This window comes from Ambystoma mexicanum, chromosome 5q (genome assembly GCF_040938575.1).
Source record: "Ambystoma mexicanum isolate Mex_15411 chromosome 5q, UKY_AmexF1_1, whole genome shotgun sequence".
Lineage (NCBI taxonomy): Eukaryota > Metazoa > Chordata > Amphibia > Caudata > Ambystomatidae > Ambystoma > Ambystoma mexicanum.
Genome location: NC_090933.1, coordinates 256,325,940 through 256,352,725, shown reverse-complemented (window position 1 = coordinate 256,352,725; position 26,786 = coordinate 256,325,940).

Below are 26,786 nucleotides of genomic sequence, written 5' to 3'. Positions count from 1 at the left end.
TTTGGTGTGGGTGTGGGAGGGGGTTGGGTGTGCAATTTATGTGTTTTCAAGCTGTATTGCCTCCACCTGTGTTGATTCATTCCACCTGTGCAAGCTGCAATCCCCTTTGGGCGAGCACGTCCCGCACACAACGCTGCAATTCGACGCATGGCATCTTGCTATTACAATCATGTATATGATCCCGATGGCAGTGAAATATTGGTTCATATGTTCATTCTGCTATGGTCCCATTGTTTCACATACTATCTTTGCAGTCGAGAACAAACTTGTGAAGGGTCAGTGGAATGTAGTACTCGATTAACGGTGGACCCTCATGCAGCACTGTACCGCGGTTCACCGACGGGCGGGGCGTCCCATTTGTGAGTGAAGCCAGTTTGCATTTACACACAATGCCGCACTACATGGATGAATTTGTGATTTCAAGCGGTCACAGATGCCTTTTCGACGTGATGTTGCAAATGAGGTATTCGAAGGACGGCGCTTTCGGTCTTCAGCTAGCGGCGAGGAGACGCCCACAGGTCTGACTGCAAATATAACGTTCTATTGTTTAGTGTCCTTGGGACAGGGGCCATGGCGAGAATGCAATGATTGATATGAATAGTATGGGATGCGCAATAGCGTAGTGGACGATGAGGCAGGACGTTCCCAAATACATCTTACTTCACAACGCTGGAATCCCGGCCTGGAGCACAGTGGATTTTGCAGACTGCATTACGCACAGACTCAATGGAAATTTCACATGTGATGTGAGTAAATAATCATGCGTTTTCATACCGGGATGAGGAAATGATGTATGGATGCATGGACAGATGATTTAATGGAGAGTTTGCCATGTACAGGGCTTTTTGGAATCTATCCACCTTCCCTGCGCTATGTGATGCAGAGCTGCCATAGTGGGACCATCGTCTATCTGCCCTTGTTGTACCCTCCGTGTCTCGACGCGCCTTCATACACTTGTGTCTATGCACGTTACTAATCCCATCGAATGGATTCTGTTTTGACGGACTCATGCACACAAGCACTCGTGTGTAATAGTGTTCCCAGCTCGATTTTTATAGTTATGATTCGCAAGTGATTTTTGGGTGGGAATAATCCTTTGGAGTGGGCCAGCATGCATATGGCTGTAGATTTAGTGTGATCATTGAAGTGAGTAATACGAATCAAGTTCTGATGGCCTACTATTCTTTTTCATTTCATTTGGGTGACAGGTATCTCCTCCCCTTTTGCCGCTGCCATCTGTATGCCACTCCTGCAGATGGCTTTTACTCCCGGCACCTGCTGCTTCGAGTTAATCAGTGGAGCACCATTACGATCTTATGGGACGATCGCCAATGGGCCACATGCCCTTACGCAGTACTAGTGGCTAGGAGCAACATTTCGAGCTTTCAGCTGGACTAGTGCCTACCTAATGGGACGGCCCTGCGGTTGTAGGCGCTTCCATGTTGCCTTTTTGAACGTGAATGTAGCCCCTGTGTACCATGAAGGAACAGGGTGTCACACAAGAAGAAGCTGGTCATTTATTGCGGATGCAGCCCACAATGATGAAATGTATTTTGGGGTTCATGACCTAATGGCTGTATGGGCTTGGTGATTTTGTGGTGCATTAAATGTCTATTCTGATTTTAACCGTGTAGCGTTCTTCTTTGCAAGTAATGTAGCATATTCCTATTTGTGGTGCGATGTTTTGTGAGAAGATCTGCATTGGGTTCCGGCTTCTGAGTATAGTTGCGTGGTACTGTACTGGCCGCGTTTGCCTACAAAGCCCAGTGTGGTCAGGGATAGGGGCTACCATTGTGACTGTTTTAATGATGTCCTGCTCATGGGCGGGGGATTTGCTTTTGTGTAACAGATGCCGGTCAGCCAGGTGGATTGGTGGAATGATGTGATTATCTGAATATGGCTGGTCACAGGTGCCTGTGTTTGCGTGCGTTTCTTGGAGGGAGACTGAGGTCATGTCCATTGGAATGGCTTCTGTATTCGTGCCATCTGTGCCCTGCAGCTCCCATTGGCCACTCTTGAGATGTGCCTGGCTGCTCAGTCACTCTGCCAACTTGTGTGGTCCATGCTTATGCTGATGGTTGGTTGGTTTACTGGCAGGAGTACAGGGCTGGTGCAGTCTCCCTCAGGATACTGCTTTGTATGTTGCCTTACACTGGTGTCAGTCGATGGGGGGGCCTGTTTTTGTTTGTCTCATTTTTCTGCTCATGTTGCTGTACTTGAACCTTCACATGCCTGTGCTGCATCAGTGCGGCAATGGTGCCATGGCATAAATGGATGGCCACTCACAAGGCACTTGGAGCACCTAGATTCATTTGTTCGTTGGCATGCATGGGTGGCTTGTACATTTCACTGGTTGCATTTGTGTCTTCATTGCACCTACGAGGAGTTGTGCAATGTGGCCAGGGAGTGGTGTACAGGCACTCAGTAGGGCCGTTTACGGTTGATTCGCGAAGCCGTACTTCTCACCATGGCGGAATGGTACTTTCCGCCATGCTTGATGGCGTTAGGTACATGTCCGCTTGGATCGGAATTCGCGTACCATTACGCCATGGTGGTAATTACGGTTTGGCATGGCGCGCGTGCGCGTACTTGGTGCAGTTAGCGTTGGCGTTCACTACGGTGTCGCTAATGGCATCGTACTTTACGGTGACGGCTCATAATCGCACCGAGCGCTATTCGATGGCGGTATTGCATTTCCGCCATCGTTTTTCGATTTCCGCCAGGGTCGTAATGAGGGCCATTGTCTTTAAGAACTAATGGCAAATACACTACGTTGCCACAAATTCGGTTTAGTAACTTGGTTGCAGGTAATTTGGCAGTTTTCAGATGGAGACGTTTTATAGCTTGAAGACGGGTGTACGGTTTGAATTATGATGGTCTCATACAAGTTAAGTTGTTGGATAGCTTTTGAAAGTGGTAAGATTTCTAAGCTATTATTGATAGCTTGTGATGGCATTTGGTTATTGTCCAGCTTTGTGTTGCAGTATGTGTAAACTATTGAGGGTCAGTTATTCGGTATTTATTTTTCTGCTGTTAGATATAACGCTAATTGGAACCATTGGGATTCCTTATTGTCCTGTATTTTGTAGTCCATATCTACTATTTTTGTACTCTTTTTATAAAAGGTTCTGCGACAACAGACACATACTTTGTCAGTAATTTCAGTAGATGTGTTTTGAAACTTTGATATTTCTTTTTGTATGTGTTAGTAAGGAGGTTGGTGTTTGTGAGGTGTTTGCTAATATTTTCTAAAGTAACTGAATTTTGTAAGTCAGCTTCAGTTGCAAAATATTTAGTTTGGATGTGTTCTATTTCTCGACAAAGTTCTCTGGCTGTTCAATGTAGAAGAATGTTATTTAATTTTTGGAGTCCTAGAATAGGACATTTTGCATAATACAATCTATGGACAAGGTTTGGCACAGCAGAATGGTGTGTTGCTAACATTTTGATGTGATGGAAGGTGATTTTGCAAGCATTTCCTGAAATACAGGCTAATGAATGTCCTTGCATTACAGCGTGTATGTGTACTGGGCAGGAGTCCATGGTTTGTAAAGTTTTAATTGTACTTTTGTCTGTTAGTTTCACATACTGTTTGAGGATTTGTCGTCAACATGGCAACATTTGGTTTGAAAGTGTTTTGGGGAACATCTTTGTATCTAGTGCCATAGTGGTGTGTGCTATCACTTCATATCCTTGCTTATGATTATGTATAGCAATTAGACTTGTTTGTTTTTGTTTATAAGCATCTTCATTAAATTATGTTTCTGTGCTGCTGGTGTGAAACCATTCACCTTCACAGAAGTTTGAAAAGGTGTCTATATTGCCATTGCGCATGTTTACAAGTGCTCTTTGCAGTTTGTTGATTCATTTAGTTAGTGGTTTCATTCTGTTTAAAATCAATATAAAGAAGGTTTTCTTTACTTTTAAATGTGCTATCAATGAAAGCTTGAAGGATGAGATTTCTGTGGTAGTTTTTAAGCAGAGAATGTGACTACTCAGATTGTTTCATAAGATTGGCAAGAACTCTATGTGGGAACTTTTTGTGAAATGTACTTCATAAGATTGGCAAGAACTCTATGCTGGAACTTTTTGTGAAATTGACTTTTTAGAATGTTTTACTGTGGCTATATTAGCATTGCTAGATATAATGTGAGGTTGATATTTCCTTACAAAATATTTTTTTGATTTAGTTTTATTTATGGATGGAGGGCGGTTACTTTTTTTAGTGCTGACTGGATTAGTTTGCTTTAGTGAGGTTACTAGCTGTTCTGTTTGAATGTTCTCTATACATTGTTTTAGTGGCATGTGTGTATTGGCTTGTTTTTATTTTTATCTGCTCTCGCTTTTCTTTGTTTTCTATAGAGGTACTTTTTAGTAGGCATTCTGTAGTGTCTGCTGGAAAAAAGAAAGTGTGTGTTTTAAAGTTGTGGAATGTTTATGTGAGTGTTATTATATAAAAATGATGGGTTTGTGGTTTTAATTGTAGATGGTTGAAATAGACTGCTGCATCATTTTGTAGTGGAATGATAGGTGTAGCTCGGAAGGTTGTAAGAGGAGGGGTTCCATATGCGTGGTGGGTTTCGGTAAATATGATATTGAAAATGGGAGATGTTCTGTGGAATACATATGTGTATGTGATGGTGAATGGATGATAGAGTGTTTATTGTAGCATGTGTTGTACAGTAGTGGTATTAGTAAATATTGGCGTAGTATTGTTGTGCTAATAGAAAACAGTAGTTGATATAATAATGTGATTTACTGCACAGGTATGAGGGTTGTGTGGGTATAATTGTAAAGGAGTGAGGAAAATTGTGTATGTGTGTTAATGTGTGTTAGTATTTTGTAATGCCAAGAGTATGAAATATTTTGAGTTTGATTTGAGGAGTTGATGAGGCTAGGGTTATAGAAGAATAAAGAAATCCAACTGTGCTATAACATTGTGTTGTTAAGCATTGACATAGTGGTGGGATATTAAATATGAAGAAGTGTTGAGATGGGATTGGAAATAGCTTGACTGGTGGAATGGAATAAGTAAGAGTGTAATACAATACAGTTGAATGTAAAATAATATTCAGTTCCAGTAGTATTAAAACTTTTTGATGCTGAGCCCCATTAAGTTAAAATATTGTTGTTGAGGTTACACTTCAGTAACAATACTGTGACTGGGTCCCCAGATGCTAGATTTGCTTATATTTTAGAAATCAGTGACTGCACTCCTTTTTTGAACAGCCTCATGCCCCCACCCACCTGGCCATTCTTTCGGTTCCACAAGGTGCGCAGTTTCACAGTTTGAAGACCACTGTTTTAGGCTATTAGAGAGTGAAGGTACGTTATTTGAATTAGAGAGACATACATGCTAGCTATATTAGAATACTTGCTTTGCAGCATGCAAAGAGTTTACTTTGTTCAGTAGCTGCTTTTGTCAATCTTTCTAGTTAGTTTAGTCTAGTTTAGTTAGTTTAGTTATTTTAGTTAGTTTGTATATGTGGTAATGTTGAAGTAGGTTTAGTAGCATAATTTGAAATGTATTGTGATGTAAGCAGTTATTGGAAAAGGGAGTGCATAAAAGTGTGTTATGTGTGGCATACTGAAGTATGATAACTATTTTCTGAGTATATGGTGTGTAACAGCAGTGGTTTGAAAACACTTGTCCTTTATATGTAAGGATCGTTTTTCATTTAGGATGGCCTGTTTTTAGTAAGAATGCATTGAAAGGGAAAACATGCATACATATATTGGCATTTACATAATTTATGTGTGTTTTTGAAGAAAGGAACAGGCATGTGGAAAATATTGTAGCCACTGTTTTAAGTAGGACTTGCTGTAGTGTGGTGTAATATTGTGCCACTATATATAATGTGCTACTAGTGGGTTTAAAACACTCTACATTTGTATGTAAGGAAAGCTGGTGTGTTTTAGTAATGCCTAATTTTATTTTAATAAGAAACATACAGTGTATAGGTATAACAGTACGACAAAATGTAAATTGTTTTAAAGGAAAGGAAATGCAGTTGCTAAACACTGCTATGGTACTATTGAGTAGTAGTTGATTTGAGGAGGTGGTGAGTGGTTAGCAACAGTTGGAAACCGTTACATTTATCTGTAAGGAAAAGGGCTGTTTGTTCAAAAATGTTTATTTTAGGAGCATTTTATTAAAAATCTAAAACAATGCATGAATGGATTTGGAGCCCCACTATTTTTAACTTGTTTTTACAAGTAAGGAAAATGTGCTTCCAAAGATTTGTAGAACACTGTTAAGTGGCACTTGCTGTGACCAGGTGCAATATGTTGAGAGTACATGCAATTAGGTTCCCCTTAATGTGAGCATGTGGTCATTGTTCACAATACATGGCATTTGATAGCAGAGGTAAAAAAAGAGCATATGATTATTGAGATACGTATTACAATTTAAGGGGTAGCAAGCCTGTATATATATGATATGATATGATATGATATGGCATTTGTAACGCGCCTATACACAGGTGTTTCAAGGCGCGACGAGGCAGGGAGGGGAGGAACAAGGGGGGACAGACAACGATCCTACTAGGCCAGGTGTCATTCAGATCGCGCAGGGGTGGGGGAGGGGGAAAAGTGCAAGGGGAGGGGGGGAAGTGCAGTACAAGGTAAGTGGCGTAAAGTAATAAATAAATAGGGCCAGCTGGTGGCAAGTGCAAGGTAAGTGCAGAACAAGTGCTGGAAAAGGGGGGGGGCTGAAGGGATACAGAGACAGTCCCGCAGTGCAGAGGGGTTCCAGGGCATCAGTGCAAGTGGAGAGTGGCTGGGCCCAGGACCGAGGCCGTTAAGAGTGGTCCAGTTGCAGAATCAGTGCAGTTTCAGTGAAGAATATTAGCTGTTCAGCAGGGGAGAGGGAGAGAGAAAGCAGAAGCAAAGAGGAAGGTTTTGAGGTGCTTACGGAACCGGAGATGGTTCTCCTCAAGTTTCAGGGAGGCAGGAAGGCTGTTCCAGAGGGAGGCCCCTGCGCGGAGAGAGATCTACCCCCAGCTCGTTGCTTCGAGAAGCGGCTGACCCTGAGGGAGTTGGAGGCGGATGAGCGAAGGGCTCGGGAAGGAAGATATTTGGGAAGAGAGAGTTGAAGGTATTTAGGACCAAGGCCCCAGAAGGCCTTGTGGACAATGCAGAGGGTTTTGAACTTTATCCTCGCAGCCACTGGGAGCCAGTGTAGAGATTTCAGTCCTGGAGAGATACGGTCCCTGGGCTTGAGGCCAAGGACAAGTCTCGCAGTTCTGTTCTGGATGAGTTGCAGAGGGCGGAGAGTGGAGGCAGGCAGATTAAGATAGAGGCTGTTACAGTAATCCAGCTTCGAGAGAACCAGGGCTCGGGAGACAGTGAGCTTCTGGGGGAAGGAGAGGAAGGGAAGAATACCTCTGAGGAGGTGCAGCTGGTAGTGTGACTTCTATATGTAAAGAGGGGCTAAAAAATACTTTTAAAAATAGAATCATACCTGTACTATGTCTTATTTGATGTGGATTTTGTTGACTAACATACGTGTGGGGCAGCTTTACAGTAGTTATTTTATACAGGAGGCTATGAATGAAAGGTGACATGTGCTCTCAAATTTGAAATGTACATCTGAATTGTTGAACTGAGCTAACAGCGTTAAATGTACAGTTTTTGCATGTGATTTGGTGATGCATGTGTGACTGTTTGAAAGTAGCCAATGAAGGAGTGTTAACCAGATAAAAGTAAAAACAGTAGAAGGGTTGCCCTGTGCGATGGTGTCCACAGATGTCCGTGATAGTCCACGGACGTGCACGTGCCATACAGGTTTTTTAATGATGCCTTGCATAAGAAGAGGACTGCGGAGACCGCAGACAGTCACAAACATCCACAGACATTGGGAATTAGCCAATGAGGTTTCATGGTTGTGTAAGAGAAGTTGAAGTATTCAGGAGCACAGCAAAGCAGTATGTGCTTTTTTACGAGATACAGGAATGTAATCTTTCCACAATGAATATTTGAAATTTGATGGAGTGATCATGTTTTGAAGAGATTGAGTACATTTAACAGATGATGGAAATTAGATCTTTCTTTCCAATGTTCATAATGCCTTGAAACTGTTTCTGTGAAAGAAATGAAAATGAAAGGCTGAAAATATGCAGTAAAGGATTTGTTAGTTGCTATAGTACATAAAAACTGAAAACAAAACAAGGTTTGAAACAGTTTCTGTAAGTTATAAAAAACAAATAAGTACAAAATGAAGTACAGCATGTGTTAGTAGATATGCTACATAAACCCCACCCCACCCCACCCCACCCCAAAAAAGGTTGTGTAATATGACTGGGAAGTGTGAAAGCCATAAAGAATGACTAAGCACTTCCTACGCATGTTAGACAGCATGGTAATATTTTTTTTCTATGGAAGAGAATAGGGGTTGGGACAGAAATGTACTACTGTCACCTTTTTTTTTCTTTACAATTTTCATTAGCATACAATGTAATGCTAATGAAAATGTTAGCTTATTTTTATAGTCTTACTATTTTAAGTATAAGTATAAAGTAGATGGCGTCTATAAGAGTATTCTTTTTCTCCTTCCATTTTTTATTTTTCCCATAAGGAAACATTTTTTTTTTTTTTTGGCAGAGGGAAAGAGAGATTGAAGCAGGCAGTGAGAGAGCGAGGGAAGCGGGACACACCGCCACAAGGTAGGAACAGGTGGACAAAGGAAGGTGTAGGGCCTGCTAAAAAACTAAGATGGGGCAATCCTTTTCATGCACTGTCATAGCTGACTTGAATGTGCTTCTGATTCCCCCGGCAGATGATTGTGTCACAGTATAAACAAAGTACTGTTGACCGCAAAAGATATGGGTAAACAGCCTCCTGTATAGCCAGTGAGTTGACAGGAGTACTCCTCTGCCACAGTGTGGTATCCTGAGTGGTAGCGGGAGTGGTCAAAGAGGGTGTATTGGCTGAAGTTATCCTACTCCCTGAGTATAGAGTCGCCTTCCACAGGGCAACGGGGTGTAAGGTGCAGAGTAAGCATCGCATGGAGGTAGTGTCAAAGATGTACTGCCTCTTTTGGCCGTGACTGAGGACAATTTTGCAATTAGTGCAGCGGCTGCTGGCAGCTTGAGCCTTTGGCTCCCCTCGCATGGGTGTGAAAAACCTCCACACCCACGACACCTTTTGCCCACATGACATAGTAGGTACTTCATCCACTATATCATCTTCTTCCTCTTCCTCCTGCATGTCATCTGCTGCAGCACCCCTGTTCCCCTGACCAGGTCCTCCAGGTGGTGTTGGTGGTGGCTGCTGGGGAGGAGGGATGGCCATTGCAGCAGCCATTGCAGCTTGAAACAGAGATGTGTTTGCTCCCATAGCAAGAAGGTCCTCTCTGCTGGTGTGCTAGATTGAGAGTGTCAAAAAGAAATGGGTGGGTCACCTTGAAGGAAGTGTCCACGGAGTATTGTACTGTTTGCGACTTCGGCAGCCAAATAAGGCCTTGAAAAGCTACGAAAAGTTAAGAAATGAAGTGAGAATAGTACTGGTAGCTGTGGAAGGTCACAGTTTTAACTTGGAAGTGTCTAGAGTGGGCGAAAATTTTATTTAAAGATGTCTGCAAATCGCAAACACTGATCGCGGACACCTCATCACACCACACAGGCGCAGTTACATGGTGATTTCCGGGGACGTCCGCAATGAAGTTATGAGACTGCAGACTTCTGCTACAGGAAAAGGTATGTTAAAAGTTGTAAAAAGCTCATAGATACAATGGTGCTAGGAGGTATGGAAGGGCAAAGTTTGAACTTCTAAGTCCCTAGAGTGGATGGAAATAAATTTTAAAGATATCTACAAATAGCTAACACCAATCACAAACACAACATTACACTGAATGGCTGTATTGACATGATGACGCCTGGGGACTTCCGTGGCCATGCCATGATGCTTGCAGACTATCGCTTACCATGTGACCTATGACGTAGCGTGTATACGGTGTGCCATCCGCATCCCGACAAATGACGTCTGTGAACAAATAAACGTGTGCAGTACACCTCTCAGACTAGGCAGTATGTTTGCTGAGACTGAAACATCCGTACCATGTCACTGCTATGTAGATATGTGGACATGGACATTATTGTAGTCCTCAGACGTCAAAATGGTGTTTTAAAGAAAACATTTTTAGAAAGATTACAACATTATATTTTGTTATTTACATTACATATTTACAAAGAAAAACATTTAAGGGACTAATATATATAGATTAAATTTATAATTATTTATTTTCAGAAAGGGATGGTGATCAGAGTGGGAAAGATGAAAAGTGGAATTAGGAGGTTGTGCATTTTCATGATTGGGAGAATTGGGGATAGAAGTTTCATCAAAATTTGTATTATAATAATGTTCCAGCAATGATTGTGATGTCTTTCCAGGAATAGGGTCACAGGTGCATGTGGGGCAATGAAAATCAATATTACGGATTAGACAATTTTTTACATAATTATATAGTTCAACAACTTGATTTTTAAAGTCAGACATTTGTGCACATAATTATTCATTTTGGTTTCAACGCTGTCCATATCTCCCTTACTGGTATTTACAAATGATTTCTCTTGATTATTGTTCGGAGTTTCCTTCTTGGACTTCTTGGCGAATAAAATATATCAAGGAGATGTTATTTAATAAGTGATTCTCAACTAGCATTATTTCTGTGCATTTTAAGATATAGGTGTGTATTTACCATTAATGCATTGTTCATCGGTCATGTCATCTTTAGGGAAGTACTCCTTCAGCCATTCAATTGTGCTTGCCATTTCTGTAGAAATATGTAATGAGTAATTTTAGTTATTAAACAAATATTATACATGTATTTAGTTCCTATGGAAAACATTTACAATAAAAAGGAAGGGAACATGTCTATATACAGTTCAGAGAGTTTGTATTCTTGTGCTGTGTTCTTGTGCTTCAGTTCCTAAAAGGTGTACAGCTGCATTGATATCATAAGGTGTACAGTTATGTTTAGTATTTGGTATAATCCACAATATTGTCTAATGTATAAAAAAATATCTTTTACATTTAGAGACATACAAGTGTGGGTAAATGTATGTTTGGGTTGTATTAATGTTTGTAATGTTGGTGTATGTATATTGTTTGTGTGAAAAGGAAACATGAAAATTGTGTTGTCCCCAATCCTTTTGGATTGGGTTGCTGCCACCTGCTTCCAGGTGCAAACGTGGACACAGGGTGTAGTCTGTGAACTTTGAAACTGCTTCAAAGTGGGTATAAACATCTTTATTGTAAAGGATGTTTATAGTACTTTATAGTATGGATGTTTTGATAGTCCTTTCATGTATGTTCAAAAAGGAATTATTAATAACTTCCATGCAGTGCTCTAACATTATGAAATATGTTGAATTTTAAAAACCATTGAAATTCAGTGAAACAAGATGTTATGGTTAAGTTCCAATAATAAAAACCTATCAAATTCAGTGAAAACATTTTTGTTAAAGGGGCATTATGCTTAAGTTGCACTAATAAAACCTATCAAACTCAGACAAAAAACTTTGTTAAAGGGACGTTATGGTTACAAGTAAAATCGAAAAACCCAAGAAATTTGACAGTGATGGTAAGCAACGCAACCATAACTCGCCCCACCACCATGCACTGCTAAGACTAACATTCAGGACATCAAAGATGACAAAGATCACAACTGATGTCCCCTAATTTTTTTGTTCCTTAGTTTCCATCCCCCCTGATAATTATCCAATAATTATCGCAATAATCACACTGTAATTAACGTGTTAACAGTGATTTTTTCTCCCTATAATTACGCAGTAATTAATGGGCATTATTGGGGTAATGTGAAATGTTTGAGCTGTGACTGTCTCGCCAAACCACCCCCAAATCCCCAACTTCACATGATGTCTGCTTTCCCCTCCCCACCTCTAACCTGATTTCAAACTTTTTCCACCTCCAAGTGGCTATTTTCACTATTTCTTTTTGCATTATCGTGTTAATTATCAGGATAATCACTCACATTGACCAAAAAGAAAATGTGGATTTTTTTTTTATTTTTGACAAGGCTTTGCTGCAAAGCACGATGTGAAAAATGCAGTTACAATTCTGGGAAAAGGGGGCACCCCACAAAATATTTTAAAAACTACTGGGTGCAATAATCCCATACCCCATCAAGAAATCGAATCAACGCTTCGTGACCAAGTTCTTTTTCATTTGTTCAAATTCGGTCCAGTGGATTTTGCCTTGCAGAGCACAGACATTTTAACTTTTTCTCTATGAGAAAATTAATGGTAGTAGGTTGAAAACAGTATTTTTTCATTATTAGCAATTCTTTTCAGAAATGTCCAATGTGGGGATGGGGAGTCATCACAAACCTTTTCTTTTGCAAAATATCAGCTAAATCTGTTCAGGACATCAAAACGTATTATCAATTTGTGGGTTTCCTATGGAACTAGCTACACACTTAAACTATAGTGCCACGACCGCCACACTATAATATTGGAATGTGTTCCAATGGGAAATGAAATTAGGGTGGCTACTTTCAAATCTTAATTCATTTAATATCTACGGTTTTCACAGGTTGCATATTTTCACGCAATACTGTATTTAGGCTATGAAGCATGGGCACCAATTCACAGCAAACCATGTTTGACAATAGCTGTGAATAATGTAGGTTCAGTTTATTTAAGCTATACTTTTCAAAATGCTAGACTGTGGACAATGGGAATTGCTCCCTAAACAGCATTTTTGTACTTATTTACATATAATCTCCTTCAGTTTAGTATAGTGAAAGTAGATACAGCACACCCTAGCAAACTACAATATCCTATTCTCAGTCAGTTAAGAATAATTTATCAGCACTTGTGCTCTGTGCGAAATCTCACCTGGCTGTAAAAACATAGTGAGAAAATAGCATTGCATTTCCCCCAAAATAATTAAGATATTCTATTTGGAATGAGCTCCCCATTGTGGCAACATCTGCTCAGTACCCTCCCACTCCAGGGGCATAGGAGGGGAATGTTTTATGAGACTTATCTAAGTACAATTGGGTGAATATTTATACTCACTTTGAACATTATCCCCAATTCCTGGAAAACAATAAAAATACTGCAAATTTACAGGAAAAACAGACATGATAAGCCAGAGAACTATCATCCAATTAACCCACAGGACATCTCTGGAAACATTTTTGGAAAGGCTTTTTCAACATAGTTAGAAGGTTGATTATAAGTTAATCAAACTATTTTACAACTGTTTGATCTCTCCCACAAAATTAATAATGTATCTAAATCCTGTTGTTCCCACCACAGGCTTCAGAAACACACCTTCCCCTTTCTCACCTTCCACAACAGACTGGCCTCAATCATGTCCACTGTCATTTCAGACTGAACTATTCAAACGCCATGTACCTGGGTGCACCGGCCGACCAACTCAACAAACTTCAAAGAGTCCAAAACACAGCTGCGAGACTCCTCCTTGCACTAGGATGAAGGGACCACATCTCACTTGCTCTCTGTACACTCCACTGGCTACCTATTGCCAAAGGGCCTTATTCAAAATCCTACGTATCACCCACCGAGCAGTGCACAAGGCCGGCCTGCCATACCTCCAACAGAAGATTTTCCACACAACACGCACCGTAAGGTCAACCATGGCCCTTCTACTGGCGATTCCAGCCTCCAATTCGGCCAAGTTTGGATTGTCAGCCGAATCTACCGTGGCTCCAGCTTTTTGCAACACACTACCTCCCCATATGCAACATTCCCAGGACTAAATGGCATTCTTTAAAGTGCTGAAAACATAGTTTTTCCCGAATTTACCGTTAGACCGCCTAAGGTCACAAACCCATCCACTAATGGCTAAATTGTGGTTAGAATCAGCATTTAAACCAAAACATAGCAACAGCAGGGCCAGGGCCACGGAAACCAGATAATTAATTAATTTGTCTGGAAAAGGAGAATCTATCAGGGCACAGAAGTTGGCCTATAGACTGGCAGGCACTTGCCAAGGCAGCTGCAAACTGTACACAACCGGCCTACCCACCTAAGCCACAGCAGGTGGTATAGGATCTATAGAGGCAACCCTGGCATGCCAAGGAATTAGAGCCAAGAACTACACACCAGAGACAAAGAAATAACTATGCTTGGCTGTGCTCTCCAGAGAATTATGGGACAACCCAGGAAGTACCCACCCCCACCTTAAACTACCACCAGGTATCCACAAAATTGACCTTCTGCGTCCTATAGAACATCTGGAAAAGGACCATCTAACTGAACTAGCACAACATACCCTCACAGGCCGGAGTATCTCTCTCAGAAATCCACTACCATGAACCCTCAGGACAGACACGGCCGGTGCACTTAGCTCCGAAAGCAACCGGGCAGGGGAGTTGCTAGGTCTGGAAAAGACCCGGGGCTACGCTGATGTCTGGACTGTCGGGACTGGGGGCTAGCTAGTCTTTTGGCTGTAGCTCCTGAGATTCTATCCGGGGCTACAACCAAAAGATCAGGGGCTATAGCCTCCTTAGCCCCCCCTAGCAACGCCCCTGCAACCGGGCACAGGGGCCTCCAACGGTAACCAGACACTCATTCTTACCAATATGCTCACTCCCCACTGTTCATCAACAAACATTAAAACGCAGCTACACCCCTCAATCAATTTGGCCTAGCTGTGCACATACCTACATTGCTCCTAGATCACCTCAACAGCCTGGTAGCATGCAGTTATACCCCACGATAAATCATCCTAGCTGCACACATAATCCTCTACACAGGCTGCACAGCATCCAGAATGCAGACTCGGAAAGCACCAGCCCTGCTGCACACATTACACTGATCTCTCACATCCACCGCACCACAACTAAACTTAGAATGCAGCCAACCATGCGCAATCCACTATGGCTACACACATACCTAGTACACCCAAGCACTATATGCTACACTACTATCTCCATCGACACGGACCACAGTCCCCAATGGCGTTCAACCTACAGTGCTTTGAGATCATACCGATGATGTATAAGGCGCTGTACAAATGCACCATAACATAACACGTTCAAGCAGTTCTTCCAAAAGGGCATCATCAAAGCCGACCAGGTATTTAGGCTTTTTTTTCTAATTCAAAATTGTGCAGTATTGCAAAAGCAAAAAAAGATATTTTACTTTCCTGGCTTTAAAAATGTTTTTTCTGTAGTAATTAGATTCCTGGAGACTTCTGAAGGTACACAGGTAAGTTCCTTTATTGCTTCTTGACAAGTTACAGCACGTTACCTAGTAGGAACCCACTGCCACCCATCACCCAGGATTGGTCTCTCCAACTGCCTGAGTATAGAACCATATACCATGAAAACTCGCCCACTCATCCAACAACATTCTCACGGAATTCTCTCTGATATCATAAAGTTCATGCATCCATCCAAGCAAAATACAGAACACCTTCCTCCCATTCCCTGCTCTCCCCAGGTACCAGCCAGGCATTACACAACAGGTTTCAAGAACATAACTGAAACAATCCCTACTGAAACAGAGCTTCCCACATACATTAACATCAGTGATTCTTTCATTATACACAGATAACTGTCCTGCTGACAGAAGCTGAGTGAGTGAAGCAAAAAACAAGTGTTTCCAGTTGAAAAGGGAGTATGGCTAATATGTGTTCTTTCACCAATCCTATTTGTATACACATAAAATGTAAGGGCTACTTAAAGTTCAATTGAATACACCACTCCTTAATTCAGAAAAAAAACTCCAATCCTCCTGCTTTGCAGATGACGCTGTCTTGGTTTCACAAATGATACGTGGGCTTAAAAAAACAGATGGAAAGATTTGTGGACCTTTGCACTGCTAAATGTCTATGGGCCTCATTACGACCCTGGCGGAGTGGGTTTACGCCAGCGGTATTCGCGGCGGACCCTTCCGCCCTACTACGAGTTCCCGTAGCGCCATGGAGCGGTTTCCGCCTGGTTTTTCCGGGCGGAGAAATCCATGGCGCTACGGGACCTTGTTGTTAATTACGCCACCGTATTTTACGGTGGCGTAATTAACGCCTTCCCCACTCCCATTATACCCTATGGGGCAAAAATGGGAATGGGGAAGGGTAAAATGGGGAATGGGGATTTACCGCCCCGCCAAGGTCGGAATGGGGCGGTAAATCCACCAACCGCCATGGCGGTATCGGCAGCTTTCCGCCGTGCTCCATGGTGCATATTGCACCACGATCTCCGCCAGGGTCGTAATGAGGGCCTATGTCTGAAAATCACTAAATAAGACAATGGGCCTCATTACAAGTTTGGCGGTAGCCTTGCCGGTAAAACATTTTTTTATGGCCTCTGGCAATGGGAACATACAGGGCCATTACAACCTTGGCGGACCCTGTATGACCTCATTGCCAGGGGCGGGAATCCATTACTCCATAGCTTAATGGGAATAGGGAGGTCGGATGCACCGGCACCACTAAGAATGGTGCAGGTGCATCTGACATGCTGACCTGGCGGGTAGAGCTGCACCCATGAGCACAACTCGTAGTTTGCCAGTCAAGGGAACAATGGTACCGACAAGCTTACCGGTACCGTAGTTCCCGGACTGGCAAAATTGTAATGAGGCCCAATGACTTGTTCACAAAAGAACCAAAAAATCGACCTGTGTGTAAAGGGCAATTTAACAGAATAGGTTTCATCATAACATTATTTGGGCATACATATTAACTGCAATGGGATCGGGGCACTCAAATTAGATAAATCCAGATGCACGATAAAACACCCTTTAGAAACTGCACTGAAATGTTCTTGCATTTGTGATAATATGGCACTTGGACCAACACTCCAAGTTTACACTGCAAAGGCTAGGCATGCTGCATGCTATGGGGCTGAGTTGTGGGGTACCTCTAGCGCCCTACCTTTCACTACTTGACAGAATTGTTTTTTGAAGCATGTTTCATGATTACCAAAATCAGCACCAAATGCAATAGTCCTTCTGAAACATAATGCATTAGCAATGCATCGAGATGGTGCTAGAACTGAAAACATTGTTTTATTGGCTCCGCTTTTGGTTCACTTCCGCACTCTTGAAATATAAAGAAACCTTGCAGTATACAGTGAACTCCCCAAGTGGCAGTACCCTACCATGTGTAAGATATGTTAGATCAATAAGCTTTCAGATGGGAGCACATCACTTATGGAGCATGCCATGCTTGATTACTTTCAATTTGAAGAATATATTAAAGTGCCTTTTTGAAGAATGGGCAATTGAAACAGCTTTGAGTATCTTAATATGAAAATGGATTCACACTCATAGACTTTTTTTTAACCAAATTCAGAATGTGTATTTTACACTAGCTACTCTAACTAGTGTCTTAAAGTCAGATTGTTTGCAAATGTTTCACTAGTGCACTCTCTCCAAAGAATCCCTACTGCACTTTTTGTTTATTTGTGTAAGATATTTCAAAATTAGACAAACACATTTGATATCATGCCAGCTAAACCATGGCATTAGAGAATGTTGAACTCCTAAAAAGCTGTGCAGAATCACTACCCAAAATGCTGTGTTATTTCCGGTTGCGCACTATCTTGTCAAAGCAAGGTTTAAAAGGCAAAGGTCTATTAAAGCACTGAATGGGACCAGTTAGGCAGGGTCCTGCAGCAGCTGTCTATAGATAATAAGCCTTGGTTTATAAGGGAACGATTTAAAAATGTACCTAACGTAGTCATTTAACTATGGAATAACCATACACAGTAGACATAATCTTAGACATAGCAGTGTCTAAAATACATGTTTTTTTAAGTGATGTGTAACGTTCCATTGCGTTAAGTGCTTTATGTTCTAAGATTTATGTGGTTGTGTACATGTCCATGTGCATTTATGATACTTTGTTGAAGACAGTAAAACAAGAGTAGGCTGTTAAATGAAACACTGTTAGAAGCCTATCATATAAACGTTCCGACTTGCACATAATCACTTGAAGCCCATGCACTTTACAGGTATCTCAAATTACTGCTGCTATTTCTAAAAAAAAGACAAAAAGTATTATAGTCCTTATTATTTAAGATCAGCGGTGAAGCTTTGTATTATCTGTTTGTATTTGATGATCGTATTAGCTTTCAATTTAAGGAATCTATATATTTATTATTAAACATAATCATGTGTTTATTTATTTATATTGATTCAGAAAAAGAACCTTAACAAAAACAAAACATTCTCATAAGAACCTTTGTAAAATATCATAATGTCTTGATCTTAAACACTCACTACCTGCATTGCTCTAAAATATACTTTAATGTGCATACAATCTGTAGCTATAAAACATAATTACATATAGGCATACAATCCAATCATAGAAACAAACAAACAAACAATTCATTTTATAATCCTTGTAAAATTCATAACATTTCATAACATTTTAGGTTTCGTATCATTTTGAGTGAATTTCTTGTAGGTTATGTGATAATCCCTATGCATTCCTATTTCTTTATATTAATTACCATTGGCACACCTTCAATCATTATGATATCGCTTTCCAAATTTGGTATAGTGCCATGTGCACAGATTCCAGTTCAGTATTTAGACAATAGCCCCAAACTCATCACTTTTTATAGCCTTGTAGCTTCCAACAAACTGCCCCAGCTTTGTCATGTAAATGGTTCCCATTTTAGGACAAAGCGTCAGAACATGTCTTGGTGATTTGATATTCTCCTGGGACTTACAAATGCAACATATTCTCTGTTCCACTGGGAACTTACAGTAGGCACCTTGCAGTGCTAGCCATGGCAACTGGTGTGTTCATAATTTCAACACAAATTTATGAACTGCCAAACTAGGCCATTTCAAAAGATAGTGCTGGGTTGTACGATAACAATGCCTGATACCCAATACAAATTCGAAATTATGCAATGTTTGCAAGTGTAGGTCATTATTTATCCAGTCCTACTGCTCCACCTTGTTTTTGTATAACGCCTTCAGGTCCTTGAACTTAGTACCCCATTCAAAGTTGGGGGTTCACTCTATATCAGTTAAGCACTCCTCCTTCAGTTTTACATAATTGTTGGAGCTACCTGTTTCATAGGTCAAACCCATAAATTGCAACAATTGGCATATAGGCAGGCCTCTTGATTTAATATAAAGTGAACACCTTAGTATAAGCACTTGACTTCTAAGGGAAACTAATCCCAGTTCCATACGTGGATATGCCATTGGCGTGGTATGGGATAGATTCAAGAGCTTCCTCCAAAATTGTCCTTCCAGCACGTTTAGCCATGTCAGGTACCTCATGGCTAACGCTTCAAGTCTGTAGAGGATGACTGGGGAAAAGCTCTGTTTGTACAATTTAAGGATCCCTTCTAGTAAATAGCCAGCTGTTTGTTTCGTTTTTTATTTATTATACAGTTTAATTGTCTGGCCTTCCTTTTCTTGCCCTCTACAATAGCCCCATTGTCTCTGTCAGCTGACAGCTCCACTCACAAATTTCGATAACTATTGACATAGTCTACCTTGTGGGAGTCGGTCTGCAAGATGTCCTTAGCTATCTTATTGCCCGATACTACCATTATTTTTGTCTTGCTCATATCAATTATTAGGTCATTCTGGTTTTCATACTCGATCAGTACCTCAAATTATATTTTGTTATGCCCCTTATTGTATGGTGGAGCACGACAAGATTGTCAGCATACAATAAACTAGCTATATGTCTAGAGCCAATCTTAAAAGGACATCCATCTCTAGCCAAGCATTTGTAGCACTAGCTTTTTACATGATTTTTAAATTCCTGTGTTGATCCAGTTGTTCAATCTTATCTGTGAATTGTGTTAGTATTGTATTTTATACTCATGCTTTTATGGAAAATGGCTGAAATAAACTTTCAATGAAATATGACACGATGGGGGAACATTTTTCTCTGAGCACTTTTTTTAATTCAGCATAATTTATATTCCATGTTTCATTGTAGCAAGATGCCACATCATTGATATCTAGATGTCTGTGTTCCACCAGCACTCACTAATGTTGGGACACCAAGCAAGAATATGTACAATCATTTTTCATAAAGGTTTTAATATGTATTATTTTATTATTTTTTAATAATCCTTATAATGTCTTTTAAATCATTTCTTAGAGGAGGTCATTGGGGTCATAAAACCCGTTTTCTGCTTGTTTCTAAGCGGTGTAGTTGCAGGTTTATAGGCAAAACAGTTTTCTGTGTTTGAAATGTAAAGCTGCAAATTATTATGTGCATTTAAATTAAGACAAGTTATACATGTCCGGACTTGCCAACAGTTAATAATTAGCTGTACCACCCGACGTGGCCTGTGTCTGTAGTTGACATGCACGTGGGGGTCCGCTATTGCCTTATGTATGTTTTATTGTGTCATAAATTCCTATTATTGAAGAATCGTCAAATGGGCAATCTCCCGAAATCACCTATACTGATAGAACAGGGCCGGACCCCACCCTGTGCAAGGCAAATGGGTGGAGTTGGTAACATTTTGCTATCGCCAGTACACCCCAGACTGGTATGCTGACCTTGGACCAACATTTTAGCCTACTAACTGTTGTAGAGCTGGAGCCAACCCCGAACATACAAACAGACTTTCACAAATATATATATGTAGATTGGCCAGGATACTCTGACAAGAGCCTACTTTATTTTAGTTTCCACTTGGCTGTACATGTAATCGATTTTCAGGGAAGTCAAGGTTCAAAAGTGACACACGTAGAGCAGCAATGAGTCCTTGGAAGGTCAGTGTTAGGGAACAGGCCTGATTTCTTTTAGATCAGTGCACCATATTGCACATCCTGCGCTGGTATTAAAAAATGTGTCCATTAGATAGAGCTCCTTGGAAGGAAATCAGAAGGGTAGGACCCCTCATGTACCTAGACGTCTGATCCACATGGCCCCTTTGTATTCATGTGAACCTAATTGGTTTTCATGGGAACAGACAATAAACTGTTCCACTGCAGATGGACCAAGGCATGCCTCAAGGGATTCTTAAACCCACCCACACAGCAGGACTAAAACAGAATTAATGGCTTTGACAGGGATTTCATTAGTGAGCTAACCCACATTACCCAATGTCAACTCAGAAGGTCCTATGATTCTTTATACATGAAATCCTTATTAACTTCTGTTGTATTGACAAAGTATAAGTCATTCTTATCAAATAGTTGTCAGTGACTTCACTCCTTTATTTTCAACATATCCTCCTCCAAAAGACGAATTTCAATTTAAAATATGTTTCATGTTTTCATATTTTTATCATTAAATACTCATGTGCTCCAGTTGGAACACCTTGAACGCAGGCTTATCATATTAATGATGTTTTGCTTTCTTTGTGTGCGTAGCAGAGAAGCACACCATTCAAAACACATAGCCAAATGTTCCTGATTAATGTAAAAATCTGTGTCATTTGCTGGGTGCTATCTCTCATCGAAGTAACTACCTGGATCCTGCAGGTGTACCCTTTTCGTGGTAACTGAAACAAATCATAACTGAAGTGAGGCATTATTGTGGTGACTCTTACTTAAAATTGAGGCAACCTCCTTGTCTTATATTCGTGACTTTCTATTGCATGGGCCAACATGTATCTGCTTGCTTTCTTGATGAAATATTTCTCCATAAAATTGAAGTGAATGCACCACATTTAAAAGGGGAAATTCAGCTTTTCACAATCTCATGCTTTAGTTAAATGCTTTTGGGTTCCATTTATGCTCACTGGGCCTCATTACAAGCTTGCTGGTCCGGATACAACGGTACCGGTAGGCTTGCTGGTACCGTTGTATCCGGACCGGCAAACTCCGAGTTGTGCTCGCGAGTGCCTTTCATTCCACCAGGTCTGACCTGGCGGAATGAAAGGCACCCGCAAGCACAGCATGTCGGATGCACAGCCATTGTTATAAACAGTGCCGGTGCATCCGACCTCCCCATTCTCATTGAGCCCTATGGGGCTTAAATGGGAATGGGGAGCATCGCATTCTGGCACCGGCGGATTGGCAATTACCTGGTCCGGCTGGACCGTAATGGCCCGGTAATTGCCCATTTGCGGGTCCTGGATTTTTTTTGCAAGTTTGGAGGTAGCCTGCCTGTGTTACAGGCAAGGCTACCTCCAAACTTGAAATGAGGCTCATAGTGTTTCAGTGTTTTTTTGGATCGTTTGTATGACAATTTCACTTGTATTGATTCTAGAGCCCTCTCTCCCTCCTAAAATAAGCCTGGCTGCTCTATCTACGCTACCATATACTCAGGTGGTACAGCCTTATACTAATAGTGGTGTCTTGTACTGCCTCAGTTGAATGGTGTTACTAAGCCCTTAGCTGGACTTCAGAAAAACTGTCCTAACACCTACCGGCATGCCGGTGCAGCCGTTTCCGGCATGCTGGTATGCACGCGGACTCGGAATCTACCGTAGATTCCGGCAGCAATGCTACACAGACACGGTTGCACCGGCATGCCGGTCATTTGCTTTTCTTACCGCCAAACTCGTAATGAGGCCCTATGTATTTAAAAATAAAGGATTTATTAAAATATAAGTAGGCCCAGATAATTCTAGGGGTAAGTGCTAACACATTATATGAAATCACAGTATAGAAACACCACACTATACTTGAAAGTACACGGACCCATGTATAGAACTTATTTGGAACACCTAACAGTAGTTCTAGGGAAGTCAAAACCTTTTCCTACACATTTAATGTAGGTCAAGCCTATACTTGGGGAGTAAAAACCAATGCTTACTTTTTACAATTACATTCAATAATGCAAGGGTAGTAGACCCTACCAGTTTTGCAAGGACCCTCAGTAACAAATCATATAAGTAGTCAACTGGACAAAATACTCTGGTGAAAAGTGAAACACTTATGCTAGATGCAGTGAAAACCTATAACAACTTGTGTCATAACACACAGTTATACTAGGTGAGTAAAACCTACGGATGTAATATACAATTACAGGTGCTCTTGAAATCAGGGAACCCCAGATAGATATAGGCAATAACGCTTGCAACTTATTTTTGGATGGCACACAGCTAACACAAGGTAAGTAAAACCTGCATACTTTGTTTAACCTCACAATGAAGGGGGGAAGTAAAACCCAATGTTACACTTTACTGAATAGGTATTCTACGTAGGCAACAACCTAAGGCAGACCTATTAAGGACAGGCTAGCTGCAAGTCAGGGGAAGCAAGACCCAGTTGGGGGACACTCATACAATTATCCTCAAAGGACTAATCTGGTGATACCAACAGTTGGAGGACACTCATACAATTACCCTGCAGGAATAATCTGGCGAAACCAACACTTTACTTTTGGGAAGAGGCATAACCTAATCACAGGAGAGTAAAATACCTACACATCTATGTTCTATTAGACTGGAAAAACAGTTGCTAAGGAAGAAAAGATGTTAACCATACTTTTAAGAATAGTGTATTACGCATTCATGATCAGTAAGAACTTTTGTAACTGTTCATTCTTAGAATTACCGTTACCAACCAACTCTTTACAAGTAAGTAACTTTGAAAAATGTATTTTCTTTTCTAGGCAGAAGTCCCAATCCCTTGAAAGTCTTTCCCTTATTCTTGGAGCATGAGTGTTCTCAGTGGTAGAAGGCGGGGTCACTAGTACTAGTGACCAACAGGCAGTGTCAGAATAGGTTATTTAGTAGCAAAAATCAGAGTTCCTTAGGAAAACTGGGCAAACAGGTTTAGAATTAGAAAAGGGTCCAGGGGCTTTCCAGAAGACACCCTAGCAGCATTCTAGCAGTGGGACTGGGTGTACTGGACGAGAGACCTCTCAATCACAGAAAACACCACATAAATCCTAACATATCCCAAGGTAAGTACATACCCAAGCCAACACAGTTCCTCAGCATTGAAGAAGATTTTGCAGCAGGAGAACTTCAGGGTCTGCAGCCAAATACCCGGTCAGTGGATTCCTTGTCGTGGAGACTGAAGACAAGACCTCAGAAGGGACTTTGCAGCAGGCATCAATGAAGAAGGCTCAAGGCAAGGTTTTTCTTGTGGCTGTATGTGGTTCTGCAGATTTGGCCCCTTTTCAAGGAGCACAGAAGAAGACAGAAAATCATGGTTGAATTCTCGTCGTTACAAAGGTCCAGCACACTTCTGAGAGAAATTTACAGACTAGATTCATGTCTCTGGAGATCCACCAGCATGTCCACGAAGTTTCAGTGAGATTCAAAATTCGGAAGACTGTGCACCGCACGATGGCTTGAGGTGCCAGGGTATTGGGGTATTAGAACAACGCAACGTGGCTCAAAATGCAGGTCGTCTTAAGTCTAGTGGGTCTCATCAGGTATTGGGTCGGGGTAATAGTTTTTGGAGTCATCAGGTTGATTGGAAGGTAGGGCTATAGCAGGCTCTGGTTACACAGCAGGCTCTCCAGTTGCTGGAAATCGTCTCAGCCGCTTTTCTTTCATGTTCCTCTTCGGTTTAAGTTCCAATGGTCGACATAGCTTCATCTTCCAGGTTCGCAGTATTTATCAGGAAATGCAGCACAACCTCTGCATTCTCTCCCTGCATTGTACAAGAAGGGGCGGTCTGGTTGTCCAATCAGGACAGCCAGCCCCCGACTGGGATTTGTCCCCATTCAAGCAAGGCGTAAGATAAAGGACTGGTGAGTTTTGGACTCCTCCCTCACTTCCTGCTCTTACAGACAGACTGGAACCTGGGCGGGGAGACCAGGGAGCTCCCGCCGAATCCAAAAATCACACAAGGGAATTTCCCACCCTGGATGTCAGGGGAAGGAATAAGAAATGACAAGAAACACTAAAATGGCAAAAAAAGAAGACAGGGGACATTTTGGTAAAAATGGACACCCATAGGTCGCTTTACTGCAGCTGTGAACACAGGCCACGGTAAAGGTGCACCAAATTAATACAAGGTATCACTGCCACCAGCCATTAAAGGTAAGCTTGTCACTGTAACAGAATTGTTACAGTTTTAGTATGAAAGGGGATACATTGTATCTCCCCAGTACTCCACATAAGGTGGGGTGTGCTGGTTCCACTTAACAATATGTAAAAGGGATCCAAACATCCTTTCTACCCTTGGGAACTGTAGTTCACTTAAGGTTAGCACAAGAAAGTTAAAGGGGAGTCACTAGGGCAACCCAGCAACAACAGGCACTTATTGCCAATACGTTTTAAAAGATGATAACTTTAAAAAGACACTATGCAAAGTCTTTAAAATGACACCAATAAAAACAGTTAAAGATTATGTGAGTGTGGAAAATGGTTCCCCCTCACTGAGTTATTAATGAAAAATATCCCACTAATAAAGCAAAAAGTTGAGGGGTTGAACCAGGAAAGGAAGATGTACCAGTTCTGGGCAAATCTTACCTAACATTAAGGCCCCTCAAACCCCCAATTGCAGCATCATCGATGCCGCAGTCAAAGGCACCAGCATCCTTGATGCTGCAAGTCCCGGCACCCTAATGCTGGCAATGCTGGCACCGGAAGCAACGTAAATGCGCCGGAACAGGAAATGCACCGGCGGCCATCTATATAAACGCAATCCATTGCAATCCTCAGCCAACAGCACCTGGACCAGAGAACTGAGCTTTGTGGAAGCAAGCAGCGGAACATGGCTTCGAGGCAAGAGACAGTGCTTCGGCGAAAGCCAAGGTTCTGTGACGTGGAGCTCAACATGCTAGCAGATACCCTGGTGGAACACGCAGATGTTGTTTTCTGCGCAGATCTGCACCGGGAAGCACAAATGAACAAGAAATCTGTGTGGGAGGAGGTGCCACAAAAGGTCTCTGTGGTGGGGACAACACCCCAGACTGTACGAGACTGCAGAAAGCGGTGGGATGATCTGCGGCTACGAGTCCGCAAAATCCACTCTGCCAATCAGAGCCAGGGACTGACCACAGGAGGAGAAGCAACATCCCCAATAAAGCTGGCACCATGGGAGGAGACCTGCTGCACGGTGATGGACATGGAGTTAATCGAGGGTGTGGGTGACGCCGAAACGGGAGTCCCAACATCGGCCGATGATGGTGAGTGACCCTTAGCGTAATACCAAAGTCACAACACACACCTTCAACCCCAACTTCAATGGCAAAGTCCAAATGCCAAGTAGATGTCAGCAAATACATGCCCCATCACCTCCCACCTAAAGTCACCCCCTACAAAACCTCTCTGACCCTGCCACGAGCACACCCAACAAACCCCGCTGACACAACACACATGAATCCACAATTGCCAACACATGCACCATCTTCATGTGCACACACACACATATACATCACCGTACAGATGCAGGCCTGACCACTGTGCCATCACATGGCACGGTGCACACATCACCACTGCCGATTGCACACCTGAGCCACCCACCATACACCATGTACAACATGGCTGCATCAGAAGGATGCGCAAACATTGCACCCCCCCAATTGCCATAAGCACCATGCCTGCCCCTCCAACATGTCTACGAAAATGCACAGGACTCGGAATGTACTAGCACTGATGTATGTAATTTGTGTGATGACCTACGACTGATGCCCTGCCTCACTGTCCCCTACAGGCACAGGATCAGACAGTGAGTCAGAATGCACCCCAACACCCAAGAACCGCCGCTGCACGGCGGAGCCGAGATGACACCGCCACCTCCAGCCAGGACCCTTCAACGTCAAGGGCAGCGCAGAAGCTTCCCACAGCCACCATGCCACAGCGCCCCTGCCAGAAGGACACACAGGCTGGCCAGCAGGCCGAGCATCAACAGCGTCCACCGAGCAAGGCACCCCAGCAAAGACCCACTGCTGGCGGCAAGGCACCCCAGGCACCCCTGGCACAAAGACCCCACACCAAATTACCACAT